This window comes from Paramisgurnus dabryanus, chromosome 21, assembly GCF_030506205.2.
Source record: "Paramisgurnus dabryanus chromosome 21, PD_genome_1.1, whole genome shotgun sequence".
Taxonomy (NCBI): domain Eukaryota; kingdom Metazoa; phylum Chordata; class Actinopteri; order Cypriniformes; family Cobitidae; genus Paramisgurnus; species Paramisgurnus dabryanus.
The window spans coordinates 22,453,180-22,465,448 of NC_133357.1; positions in this window are offsets into that span (position 1 = coordinate 22,453,180).

The following is a 12,269-nucleotide window of genomic DNA, read 5'->3' on the forward strand; positions in this document are numbered from 1 at the left end:
AGCTCAGCTGTGTTCCTGTAGCTCAGCTGTGTTCCTGTAGCTCAAGTGAGTTCTTATAGCTCAGCTGAGTTCCTGTAGCTCAAGTGGGTTCTTGTAGCTCAGCTGTGTTCCTGTAGCTCAAGTGAGTTCTTATAGCTCAGCTGTGTTCCTGTAGCTCAAGTGGGTTCTTGTAGCTCAGCTGTGTTCCTGTAGCTCAAGTGGGTTCTTGTAGCTCAGCTGGGTTCTTGTAGCTCAGCTGTGTTCCTGTAGCTCAGCTGTGTTCCTGTACCTCAGCTGTGTTCCTGTAGCTCAAGTGGGTTCTTGTAGCTCAGCTGTGTTCCTGTAGCTCAGCTGTGTTCCTCTAGCTTAGCTGTGTTCCTGTAGCTCAAGTGGGTTCTTATAGCTCAGCTGTGTTCCTGTAGCTCAGCTGTGTTCCTGTAGCTCAGCTGGGTTCTTGTAGCTCAGCTGTGTTCCTGTAGCTTAGCTGTGTTCCTGTAGCTCAAGTGGGTTCTTGTAGCTCAGCTGGGTTCTTGTAGCTCATCTGTGTTCCTGTACCTCATCTGTGTTCCTGTACCTCAGCTGTGTTCCTGTAGCTCAAGTGGGTTCTTATAGCTCAGCTGTGTTCCTGTAGCTTAGCTGTGTTCCTGTAGCTCAAGTGGGTTCTTATAGCTCAGCTGTGTTCCTGTAGCTCAAGTGGGTTCTTGTAGCTCAGCTGTGTTCCTGTAGCTCAAGTGGGTTCTTGTAGCTCAGCTGTGTTCCTGTAGCTCAAGTGGGTTCTTGTAGCTCAGCTGTGTTCCTGTAGTTCAGCTGTGTTCCTGTAGCTCAAGTGAGTTCTTGTAGCTCAGCTATATTCCTGTAGCTCATGTGGGTTCTTGTAGTTCAGCTGTGTTCCTGTAGCTCAAGTGGGTTCTTGTAGCTCAGCTGTGTTCCTGTAGCTCAAGTTGGTTTTTGTTGCTCAGCTGTGTTCCTGTAGCTCAAATTGGTTTTTTTTGCTCAGCTGTGTTCCTGTAGCTCAGCTGTGTTTCTGTAGGTCAAGTGGGTTCTTGTAGATCAGCTGTGTTCCTGTAGCTCAAGTGGGTTCTTGTAGCTCAGCTGTATTTCTATAGCTCAGCTGTGTTTTTGTAGCTGAACTGTGTTCCTGTAGCTCAACTTTGTTTCTGTATCTCACCTGTGTTTCTGTAGTGCAACTTTGTTTCTGTTTATCATCACCTGTGTTTCTGTAGTGCAACTGTATTTCTGTATCTCATCTGTATTTATGTAGTGCAACTGTGTTTCTGTGGCTCAGCTGTGTTCCTGTAACTGAATTGTGTTCATGTAATTGGCTCAGCTGTGTTCCTGTTGCTTAGCTGTGTATCTCACCTGTGTTTCGAGTGCAACTGTGTTTCTGTATCTCATGTTTCTGTAGTGCGACTGTGTTTATGTAGCTCAGCTGTGTTTCTGTAGCTCAACTTTGTTTTTTAATAACATTTTCTTCACTAAATAAAAGGGTAATTCATCCATGCATAGTGGCTTTCTGTGGCTCAGCTGTGTTCCCAGTACTCAGTTGCTCCCACTACGAAGTTGCTTTGGATAAAAGCATCTGATGTACCTCACAGCAAAAAGGTCTCTGGTTGGAGGTCAGAAAGGCCTTTCTATGTGGAGTTTGCATGTTTTCCCTGTGTCAGCGTGGGTTTAATTCTACAGTCCAAAAACATGCAGATTAGGTTAATTGATGATGTCAAAGTGTTTATTTCAATTTGTGTGGATGAACTTGTGTATGGATTAACCGGTTCTTGTAATGAATATAGCTATAGATGCTGGAATGGATGCTAATATAAGCCCTAAATCTTTAGAGGTCAGCTTATCAAAACTTGACTCTCTCTCTCTCTCTCTCTCTCTCTCTCTCTCTCTCTCTCTCTCTCTCTCTCTCTCTCTCTCTCTCTCTCTCTCTCTCTCTCTCTCTCTCTCTCTCTCTCTCTCTCTCTCTCTCTCTCTCTCTCTTTTGAAGAGGTCTTGAAGTATAGTGACATTTAAAGTAAATGAACACCATGAATACATAAATAATAAATGCACAGAAAACAAACAACCTTATGGATAAATAATCTCAGCCTGCTGTGTTTGCCACCTGAGGGTAACAGGCACAATTAATATTTATTAATTAAAAAAAACCAAGTGATTGCAGTTACGTGCCTGCTGCAGGCAATGCAGATCTATCACGCTATCGCTTTTGTGTGGGAATATGTGTAGTGTGTTGTGTGCGTGTGACCAAACAAGCCATCAATACAGCCTTAAACGCTCAAAACAGAAAATAAGCATTAAAAAGTGCACCGGCTGTATAATTAATCATGATGAATTCCCTCAGGGACATATAATACAGAGAACAGCATGTGTTAGCGTGCAGTCTGACCGGCTGTATTTCTTATGGATGGCGTTGCTGAACTTTCACTATTTTCCATTAGTTTGGCTCGCATTCACTAGACGTAGAGATTTGCACACCGCTTACAGTCTGTCTAAATGCAAGCCATGGTCATTTTTCAAAACGCCGGTCGTACATTTTTCATTATGATATGCCTGCCTTTATTTTCCCTTTTCAAAGCTTCTCCGGAAGAGCTAAAAGAGTTGTTCGAGAACAAGTTTGAACAAAATTAGGACACAACCATACAGCCCTTAACGCCCACTTCCAACATCTTCCCGCTCCTCTCAGTCCACCCTCGACCGTCCCTCATTGATCTGCATTGTGCTCCGTCCGGCGACGGACATTTATTCCTGCCTCTCTCTGGGGACCGGCAAGGGTTTCCATGGCGACCCAGCGGGTGTCTGTGCGTGAGGGTGGTCTGACGGATGGTGACTTCCTCTTTCAGCTACATGACACGAGCACAAAAAGAGCAGTTTTGAAAGAGAGGGCCGCGAGTGTAGGGGAGAAAGGAGGTGAGGAGGGGAGGACCATCGGGGGTCAGGAAAAGAGGTCAGGGTAATTTGCACAGCGCTGCCTGTCTTTGATAAAGGGCGTCGAAAGGGAGCGTGGTGGATCAGTAGGGTTCCCGACTGCCTGTATGTGGGGAATATCCATCTCTCATTCAGGGCTTGTTGAAATACAAAGGAGCAGCAGGGGTGTACAACAAGGAGCTACTCCTGGATACACACACTCATCTCTTCTCGCCCCTTCCTTTTCCGTCTCGTGTCTTCATTTCCATTTTGGTTTTCTATTTTTATCCCTGTCATCTCTTTCTGTTTTTCTTCTCTTGTCTTTCTCTTCTCCTTCTCCACTATTTTTTTTTAGTTTGGCCTGAGCTATTGCAAGCAGTGCATTGTGGGAACTCACCCACAACAGATCAAGCTATCAGCTCTAGGGCATGAATCTGGAACATCGGACCCTCAGAGACATCGTACCACATTGTGACGGCAAAATATTCACTTGTCTTCACATGAATGCTCATCGGAGCCACGCAGGGACAGAAGGCTATGACAGAATTACAAATGGACTTCATTATTCTTAGTCTGACTTTAAGTAAGATTACACGACAAGGCGGGTAATGAGTTGACCAGCGTCCAATAAAAATCTGATAAAATTGTGATCCTCTGCGACTTTTCCTAAGTGCTTCATAATGGATTCGAGTGCATTTACATTTATGAATAATTGATGGCGTGAGTAGTTCAGGAAAAGTGTGTTGGTTTACATAGCTGCACATGTCCAGGAGGGAGGTTGTGTATAATGTAACAGGGAAATGTAAGTCAAGGTTACTGCATTACAGTAGTCCTGATTACCTCTGTGTTCATGCGACACTGATCCTGCATGGGTTTCCTCGATTTCTCATCCGTGAGCTGAACCTAACCCTTTTTAGACTTCAGCCAGACATTTTCACATAGACTTTCCTGACTAGTAGGAGGGCATCATCTTATCTGAAGGTCTCTAAGTTGACATCAGTGCTTTATAACCAGGGTCCGAAATAAACACCCGCCGAGCACCAAATGCGGGTAGATTTTCCATTTGGCGACTAAATTCAAAAGGCTATCCGCCACACTGGCGGGTGATTTTCATACCAATATAGTAATGCAGTATAATGTGTTTGCCAGTAACTAATCCGGGGACGAGGTGAGCTAGCCACAGAACGTCTCAATGCTCCAAGTCTCGCGAAACTGTCTCAGGGGCCGGAAGGTAAACAGTGCTGGGAGACTTGAAGCACTAGAGACGGTCTGTTGCTAGCTAGTAATGCAGCTAACTTGCGGTCTGCAGCCAGGGCCGCCTTAACCTAATGTGAGGCCCTGGGGCTGAGAGGTTTTGGAGGCCCCCCATCCCCTCAATTTATAATCTCATTTAAAAAAAAAAAAGTGTAATATCTAGGTAATCTTCATCACAAAATGCATTAGTTTCTTTCAATACATACAACAGTGAGTTTTCCCTCTTTGACCCAGAAAACACCATAATATCATTATTAACATATCACTGAGCCCACTTGAGCATAAACACAAAACACTTTATTTAACAACCACACACAGCAACTTGTGGTGAAAATAAAACCAAAATGTATGAGAGTATATATGTTTATATATCTTTATGTTTATTATAGTTTTTGGAATATACAAATTTGCAGAAAATTGCACACTAACTAAATGCTCACAACAGTTTTAAAAATATAAGAAGTTAAAGTTAGTTTTAAAGTGAAAATGCATTAATGTTAACAAAAGATAAGTCTTTGTTAGACAGAATCTTGTTTTTTAATCAGTTATTTATTTTGTAGGCCATTGAAGATATAGTATGCATTGTATTTAGTATTTATGCATACTATGTAAAACGAACACGTATAAATATGCACAAAACAGACAGGGAACATACCTGTATATAAGATCTTTAGATACGGAGATTATAAATATGAATGGTGCGTTCAGGGGATGATCATTTGAGATGGTCTTGTCGCGCTCTGACTTGCACATTTACCGTTGCGTCGTCTTTCTAAACCAACAGATGTGTGTACTGTGAGCTTACATCGCATCAAACTACATTGCTCCAGCTGCGCACGCGTCACTGATATAAACGCGAGTAAACTTAAACTTTATTACAACGAACAGCATTAATATGTTTGGGAACTCCTTTCTTTATTTGGTGGCACAGTATCTTGCGCAGAGTTGGAGAGGCTTCTGCATGCCAGAGACTCAGACAGCTGCACGAGCACAGAGAGAGCGAGCGGACGCGCAAAAGAGAGAGAGACCTGCACCTCACTAGTGCTTATTATGAAATTTTAGAAATTACTCTTTCATTTGATGGTGGATTATTTCCTGTTTCTCTGTCACACTCAGTCTAACATACAGGAATGCCAAGTTGACAACGCGCACTTAATTACATTACGTGGAATAGAAAAATCTGTTACGTCTGATATTTTATTTCACGGTAAGTACCACAGACCAATCAGCAGCCATGTAACGTGCAGTTAGAGTGATTGACAGATAACCTGACAAGTTACAAAACAATATGAACGTGAACTTGGGAGGCCCCTGAACTTGGGAGGCCCCTGGGCTTCAGCCCAGGTAAGCCCGTGCATTAAGGCGGCCTTGTCTGCAGCTATCTGCTGCATATTAGCTAATATGTGGCGACATTTACCGGGAGTGAGCCAACCTTTGAAATGGAAACTCACAGACGAAAAGGGGGATGAGTTAAATAAAAAAAGAAAGTTTTGTGAGAAATGGAGGTATGGAGATAATGAAGTTTCAAGAGGCTGGCTACAATATGATTCTGACGCTGTCGTGATGAGTTTTTCGGTGTGTCACCAGTATGCTAAAGATAAAAACATAAACAACTCATTTGTCATCCGAAATAAAACGATGAAACTTGAGAACATTCGTGACTATGAATACAGCAAATGAAATTAATGTATATGTGGCAAAAAAGGCTGTTTATTATTCTGGCTGGTAAAAAATAGGCTTGGTGGCTGGTGGATTTTTTTCTTCTACCAGTCCTCGTGGCAGGTGAGCCAAAAAGTTAACTTCGGACCCTGTTTATAACTAAACGAGAATGTGTGCACTTGAGACGCAAGTGTGGGAATTGCGTGTGGGGGCGATGTCTGGGGGCTGAACTTATTAGAGTGTCGAGTGTATAGAGTGTCAAAACAGGTGTTTTTGTATTTTTGTACCTTGTATTTGTTATTTATTTAAATGTCTTTTTCTTATCTTTTAATCTTTAATGTATAGTCTGTTTTTATGTGTAAGCGAATGTACGTGCACTGCCAATTGCACAGCCTGGCTTTATTTGACACGTACCTGTACGTGTACACAGACGTTCGACGCATGCGTATTGTTAATGCAATGCATATCCTGGACTTTATACTACATTCTCCTGTAGGCGCATGTACGACCTACACATAAATTGTATGTGGGGTTTAAAGGGACATTCCACTTTTTTTGAAAATATGCTCATTTTCCAGCTCCACTGGAGTTAAATATTTGATTACGGTTCTGGAATCCATTCAGCTGATCTAGGGGTCTGGCGCTAGCACTTTTAGCATAGCTTAGCATAATCCATTGAATCTGATTAGACCATTAGCATCGCGCTAAAAATAACCAAAGAGTTTCGATATTTTTCCTATTTAAAACTTGACTCTTCTGTAGTTACATAGTGTACTTAGACAGACAGAAAATTTAAAGTTGTGATTTTCTAGGAAGATATGGCTAGGTACTATATTCTCATTCAAATGGCGTAATAATCAAGGACTTTGCTTATGTAGCATGGCTGCAGCAGGCGTAGTGATATTACGCACTGGCCGAAAATAGTCCTCTGCGATTGAAAGTAACCAAGGGGACTATTTTCGGGCAGTGCGTAATATCACTACGCCTGCCATGTTACAGCCATGTTACATCTTTGCACCCGAACGCATTTGACGTCCCAAAGCTTTGTTCTTTTGACAAGTGTAATCGCTCAGATCAACGACAGATCAACTAAGCAATGTAAAGTGAGGCATGTAAGAGGGCAGTGTGTCAATGCGCACCAAACGACTCAGAATAAATGAACACAGAATTAATATTATGATGGGTTCCAGAGAGCGCTTTACTTAATTTTTTCTTCAAAGCAATTGTATCCTAATGACGAAAGCAAGTGTGTGCCTCTGGGGCAATAGGGAGGAGGGACAATCGCGCTTGGGCATTGTTCAGTTGTGTTAAGTATAATATGAGCGCGCCTTAAGTCAAAGGTTCTAAAAGGATTATTTTTCTTACACTGTAAAATTTTTTTATCAAATCAACAAATATTTTTGTTTTACTTACACTTATCTAATTAAGTTAAACAATTTCAACAAGTCAACTTATCGCAAGTCAAAACTATAAAGTAGATTAGTAAGTTGTTTATACTTCATGCTGCATTTATTGGCGAATTTTGAAGACTTTGGTAATGTATGTAAGTAAATCCAAGCACAGTTCAAAACATTATTACTTTTCCTGCAACTAAAAAAATAACACACAAAACTCCAAACAAGGGTGTTGCAGTTTGTTCGGATACCAAACAAATTATGCACATATACTGTAGTTGGCAGCGACTTCCTTGTCTCCGATTTCATCCTTGCTTTACTCTGTCAGCCTTCCATCATTCCACATCATCCATGTGTCTGTTTTATATCTCTCCATCTATTATTTGCTCTTCTCTCCCTTCTTTATCCCTGACGTGGTCACGGTAACCTTCTCAGTGTCAGTTATACAATATCGGAAAACAGAAGGAAAAACTAGTTTAATGACAGCTCCACCCCATTAACCTTCTCAAGTCTGAGCAGGGTGTGTGTCATTCAGACAAACTCCACTTCTTTTTCGTTGACAGTTGGCCTGGGTTAACTGTTGTTTTCCAACAACAGGTACAGACACATCGCTGGGAGATGCTTGTCACTGCTGACTGCTGTCCTTGCGTTTTACAGTAAGCAGAGTTTATCTCTGCCCATGATATTTTCAGAAACTCACCACAGGCAAAAAGTTCCCAATCGATCACTGATGCAGGTTCCTACCCGAGCAAGAATTTATGTTCTGTTTGTCATATTTGAACAATATTTCGCTTTTTGTTTTCCTTTTTGTGACCCTGTCTGTGATGCAGATTAAAGTTTCAAAATCTATTTATGATTTGGAGCATCAAAGTTTGATTTCACTCATTGATTTTGACACGACCTTACTCATAGTGAAGATATAAAGGTTAAATTTTCACTAAATGTTTTTTTTTACATTATGCAGGATGATTTTATGTAGGAAACAGTAAATCACTCACACACACATACAAATGATTTAAGTTGGTATTTTCACAGACAGGGTTCACATCTTAAAAATGTTTAGCTGATTTTATCTCTGGAATGTAAGGGTATGCCAAAAACTGCACCCATGTGGATCTGTGTGATTGACAGAAGGCGTCAGAAGCCAATTTAAGGGTGTGTCCAAGATTTTATGGGTTAATCCTGGCTGCGGTTTATATTAGGTTTCTGTTTCTGTTGGGTTTCTTGGCCTTGGCATGTTTACGGTCAGAATTGAGCAAATAATTCATGCTTTGTGCCAATGATGATATGGGATACGTGTAACATTGTTTCACACACAAATGGATACAAAACAAAATTTGTACTTAATGACTGTATTTTAAATTCTCCCATACATACCCCTTAATGATCAAAGGTTGTTTGACTTGGATTTAAAAGTTTGATTTCAATTGACAATTAAGTTTGATCCAAATAATTTGCTTGCCAAATACTCCCTGAATCAATGTTTAACATCAAAGCAGTTTTTTAAAGGAAACATATGCATTGTAAAAATAATATCATATCAACATATATTTTATGTTACTTTAACTTAACAAATTAAGTTAATCCATTTCAACTTGTTTTTATCCGTTATGTCAATTTATCACAAGACAAAACTTTAAAAAGTAGATTGAAATGACTTGCATACACACACACACACACACACACACACACACACACACACACACACACACACACACACACACACACACACACACACACACACACACACACACACTACTTTCAGCTGTAATCCTCTGGCAGCTTTTGAAGTCTCTTAAGTTGAGGTTTGACCTGAGGGTTCAGCATTATACCTGGTAATAATTTGTAAGTATAATTGTAAATTTTCATCTCAAATGCCGTTGACTGGAGTGAGCGACGCCCAGCCGGAAGCTACTGGGGGCTTGGTGATACTGAAAGTGAATTAGTATGGTTCACCTGACACTAGTCTAGTCTAGTAGAATGGGCAAGAAGTAGTATAAAAAATAACTATATGTCATATTACAGTTTTTCTGAATGGCTAAAACACGTTTTTTGAAATCATAACTAATTTTCTCAAAACCTTAAGCACGGAATACACGATTTTTGCCCTCCCATAAGATCATTACCTTATCACACTGTGCGACATCTATCGTTTAAACTCGGGTACGAGAGGCATGTAGACTGTACGATGATGAAACGGAAGCTTCGGCGGCAGTGTCACACGTTAGCGCAACGTCACCAGCATACGCTTGTGGTAAACAAATACCGGCACGCAGGTCGTAGCAGCAAACACACTGTGCGGTGATCATGCTGAATTTCTGACACTGTCAGAAAACTATCGTAGGCTATCTTTGGATGCAAGACCGGAAAACTGCCTTCTTTGAACCTCTCTCATTGTCAACATAGGACCACCGATGAAGAGCCACGATCACAGAAATCGCGACGATTGTTTCACGATGGCAATCTTTCGTCTGGGACAGCCAATAATCGTGCAGTGTATTCCGGGCTTTAAACACAAATCCAAATTGTTAGAACCCCAATTCTTCTAGCAAAATCAAACAATTTCTTCAAAACTATTTCAGCTGTACTCAAAATCAAACTAAGCTTTCAAATCATACACACATAAGTCTATAATACACTACACTACTGAGCATCCATTAGACCAGGAGTAGGCATTCCTGTCCTGCAAAGTTTAACTCCAACCCTGATCAAACCCACCTGAAGGTGTGTCTAATTAGGGTTGGAGCTAAACTTCGCAGGACAGTGGCCCTCCATGCCCACCCCTGCATTAGACACTACCTTAAAAAATTAAAAACACAACTCCCAGGGCTGCGTTCTCCGATAACGTTGTCTCTTAGCGTGCTACGAAGACTCTTAAAGGAACAGTATTTAAGAAATTTATATCAATTCATCATAAAATGGCCCTGATGTCACTAGACATTAAGAAATAATTTTCATTTCAAATCCTTTTATCACTGACAACAGTGGTCTGGCCAGGATATTGTCATTTAAAAAGTGGAGTTGCAGCCCTCAACTGATGTTTATGTTGTCATCTTGTGTATTGGCCACCAGTTCTGTGATTGACCAGTTTTAGCCACCATCCTACATACTGTTCCTTTTTAGTTAAACCATAACTACAGGTATATTTTTCCTATGTGTGTTCTCCGAACTATACCTTAGGAAGTTGCTTAAGGTAAAGCTTCTTAAGTTCGACCTTAGCGGGTGCTGTCCATGGTGGAGGTGCTGAATAGGTTGATATCGATTGCTCGACAATCAATTATTCACTTCATGTAATAGGTTTCGCTGCGTTATGAGATAGCGGTGTTCTTTATTACAGAAACATTTTAGAAATAGTTCAAGTTACATTTATTAGGAATATTTGGTAAAAATATTTCAAATTGCAAACAACTGAATTCAACCTTCTATATTTTATATCAAACCCGTGCAAAACTTTATTTCCAAACGTATCATGTATAAACTGCTCCAATTCATCCGCTATGCCTTGAAAGGATCATTTATATTAAGGGTTCCCAATAAGTGCGTCGCACAGTGGAATAAGGTGGGTCGTGCAAGTGCTTGGCTGTGCATTACACTTAAAATATATAAAAACAAACTGCTGTTGTACATTAGTTCACGCGTTTATTGTGCTTGGACACTGGATGCGCAAGCAGTGTGGTTACAATGCGGATAAAGCTTAATGGACGCATTTCTGGAGCCTGTCTGTCTAAATATAACATATAAAATATTATATAATAGCCTATATAAATATATAGTATGATTGCTCTAGATTTTAGCTTTGATTACTTTTAATGTGGAAATTTTGTTGACCTTAGTAGACTATAAAAGCAGTAATCAAGTGCGCAGTTTATTTTGAATGTTTATAAAGAATATGGCATGCAGTTGCCTCAAAGTTATAAAACATTAAAAAACTTCGATGCAAAGTCGAATTAACATTAATAATCATAAATCGTTTTTTTTGTAATTTTTCCCTATTTATTTATGCAACTAAAATACTTGCCTGTAGACTAAGATTTAACGGATATGAAATGCACAAATGAAATAGTAGGATTCACCGTGTAGCTGCCATAGTTTCCAACTCCATCACCCAAAATATATTTTTTAAATAGTTTCTTAATCCTGTAGAATTTAATAGTTCGCAGCTGATGTCCCTTTGGAAAACATAATTAAAAATCTAACACATTGACCCCAGGGGATCTTATGAAAAACTTACCATTATTTTACTCGAAGCCATAGAAACTCGAGCAGGACCAAAACATTTTACAGCTAATCGCTGTCAAAATAGTTCAGTGACATCGTCCCAAGGATGAAAGTAGCTATGACAGTGTTTTGATTAATACCATTAATGTTTATTTTTTAATCAGTGTATACCACTAGTCAACTAAATGAATATAACATGGCAAAGATGAATGCACATTTATATATTGATTCAATAGATTTATAGTATTTTATAAAAAATCTTTGAAAATCTAATTATGGATTTGAATTTTTAATGTTATTATAACCTAAAGATGTTATGTGAAAGTTTGTAACAGAAAATAGTGGTTTTCATCTTGTCACTTTCTTGGTATAGAAAACACATTTTTACTAAAAAAAAGTAAAAATGGATTTATTGCGTTTTGGAACCAAACTCTTCAGTTTTATGCTTAAACACAGTGTAAGCATAGCTTAAACACATTATCAACTTTGCACTTTGTTTGTAATTTTGTTACACACTTACAGGTTTTCTTACATTAGACACTTTGTTATTATTGTGAAAACACTGAGTTCAAAATACTAAACTCATCTGGCAGTTGTAGGCACTTACATAAACACATAAACAAAACACCAGTTGGTCTGAGCCTTAGCACTACAAATAGGCCTTATGTAAGCCATTTTGAGAACTTCACAAGCATGGGGGTAATGCGAGTCAGAGTAAGAGGAGGACAAAGAAAAAAAAAGCAGCAGGACATGGACAAAGACGAGGACCAGTGCAGAGACGTGTATCAGATGACATCAGGGCTACTCTGGTGGACCATAGAATAAATCATGGCCTGTCCCTGAAGGAGGCTGGGCAAAGAG